We start from the raw sequence: 3,033 nt of genomic DNA, 5'->3' as shown, positions 1-3,033 counted from the left end.
AAACAATAATAATGACAATAAAGATAATGATAATAATAATAGCACTAATAATAATAACACTAATAATAATACTGATAAAAGTAATAATAAAAAAATAATAGCAATGAAAATAATGACTATATAATCATATTACTTTCATCATAATTATATTTTATTGATTATTATCACTATGACAATATTAATGACTGTGATAATGCGGTAATGATACTAATGATATTTATAATGATGAAGATAATAATGATAATAACCACAGTGAAGACAACGATAATGATAGTAATTGATAAAAAAAATAATGATAATGATAATAATTGATAATGAGGACGATGACGAAAATAAAGATGACCAGGTTTAGTATTAATCAAAGAACAGTGAAAGTATTCATAATAAAAGTTATAATAATAATAAAAAGGATATTGATGAAAATAATGAAGTAATAAGAATCCTTATAATACTAACAATAATACCGAAAATAATATTAATGATGATAATGATGATAATCATAATAATAATTGTAATAATAGGAATAATAATAATTCTAATTAAAAAATAACACCAATAATAAAGATCGCAATCATAGTGATAATGTTAGTAATTAAAATAAAATAATATTAATAATAAAGACAATAACATTCAAAATATTTGTGATGATAATAACAACGATACTAATAATGTTAATGATAAACACAATAATAGTAACAGAAATGAAAACAATTGCAATAATAATGATAATAATAGTTATATGTTTACAATAATATAAATGATAGTAATACTATTGGTAATAATAATAATTATTATTATTATCATTATAATGATAATAACAATAACAATAATAACACTGATAGGAATAATAATAATAGTTACATTAACAAAAGTAATAATAAAAAGAAATAAGAAATGATGATAATAAGCACAACAATTATAATGATAATAATACTGATAATAATAGTAACGATAATGATATTGATAAAAAATGTCAATAAAAAGGGTGATGATGATGGTGATTACTATTACTATGATTAATAATTACTATTAGTATAATAATAACAATAATAATAATAATAACGATAATAATAATAATAATAACAATAACAATAATAATAATAATAATAATAATAATAATAATAATGATAATAACAACAACAACAACCACAATAATAATAAGGATAAAAATAATAATAACAAGAATAACGATAACAATAATGATGATAATAACGAAATGTAATGATAATACAAACGATAATGAAATAATAATAATAATGATAATGGTAATGATAATAACAATAATAATAATAACAATGACAATAATAATAATAATAGTAATAATAATAATAATAATGATAATAATAATAATAATAATAATAATAATGATAATAATAATAATAATAATAATAATAATAATAATAATAATAATAATAAGAAGAAGAAGAAGAAGAAGAAGAAGAAGAAAAAGAATGATGATGATAATGATGATGATGATGAAAAACATCAATATCATCATATAAAAATGAAAAGAAACAATAACAATGGAAGGAATATAATCAAGATATATAACTTCAGTATTTATACTAATAAGAATAATAATACCACTAATAATAATAATAATAATGAGAACAATGGCCATGATAATAATCATAATAAAAAATTAATTCATGAAAACAAGATGACTAACATAATAGTAATAACAACAACAACAGTAATAATAATAATTAACTATAATAATAATAATAATAATAATAATAATAATAATAGTAATAATAATAATAATAATAATAACAATAATGATTACAGTGATAAAGATATTAGTAATTGTCATAATAAAAAATGATAACATTGATAACTACTACTAAAAAAAGATAATGATAATGTTAATAATTATAATTATTATGATAAACAATTAAAGTAGAAATAATAATAATGGTAATAATAACAATAACGATAAAAGCAATAATAATGATAACAATAATAATGATAATAACAATGATCATAATAATGAAGGTAATAAAAATAATAATGATAATAATTATTATTATCTTTATTATTATTATTATTATTATCATTATCACTATCATTATCATTATCATTAATATTATTATCATCATCATCATCAGCATCATCATCATCATCTTCATCCTCATAATCATTATCGCTACCATTTTCATGTTTTTTTTTTTATCATTATCTTAATTACCCTAGCAATCATCGTTTTCACCATTATGATTTTCTATTATCGGTACTGTTATTATCATTATTAATCTCATCAGTCTAGTTATTATCATTATTGTTTTTGTTAAGGTTTGAGGTCACGAGCTTCATTCTCTGCCCTCAGCCTACAATCTGCATTTTGCTTCTATGACCTGTTCTCCAGTCCTATAATCTATGCACTGTATCTTCTCGCATCCTCTCCCCGTCCCTCATGTATTCTCTCCCCGGTTCCCACGCACATTTACCCCTAAATCCCACATACCTGGGGTTCTCTTACACCCCTCGCTCTTGTTTCGTGGTCCTTCCCGTCCTTTCTTGTTCTCGCTCTTCACTGTCATTTTCCTGCATGACTAACACCATGATGCAACACTCTACGCATATGTACATACATACACATACAAATACATTCAGGGAATGACACATTTAAAGGACTAACTGTGGGTATTCCCATGCATTCAAGATACTTGACGTTAGTGTTAACATTTTTTATTTTGGCTACGGCTTCACTTGTTTTTAATCGTTTGTTTTGCTCTTTTTTTGAGGATTGCAATGTTTTACATTACGTGATATATTACTCACACCTTACTGTTTTTATTTTATTTCATTATTTTGGATATCACTTTTTTGGTTGATTTTATATTGGTCATCAGCTGCACAACTTGATTTTACGATTCCATTTTATCGGAGTTTTCTGTTCTCTTCTAGTAAGTAAACCTTTTGGTTACACGTTTGTGTTTTGTTAAGCCTTCCCAGAGCCTTCAGCTGCGACTGCTCGTTTCGTTTTTTTACTTACGCAGCCGGCCACCTCCCTAAATGTTATGCTTGTCGTTT

Source organism: Penaeus vannamei, chromosome 7 (genome assembly GCF_042767895.1).
Source record: "Penaeus vannamei isolate JL-2024 chromosome 7, ASM4276789v1, whole genome shotgun sequence".
Taxonomy (NCBI): domain Eukaryota; kingdom Metazoa; phylum Arthropoda; class Malacostraca; order Decapoda; family Penaeidae; genus Penaeus; species Penaeus vannamei.
This window is presented reverse-complemented; position numbering follows the sequence as displayed.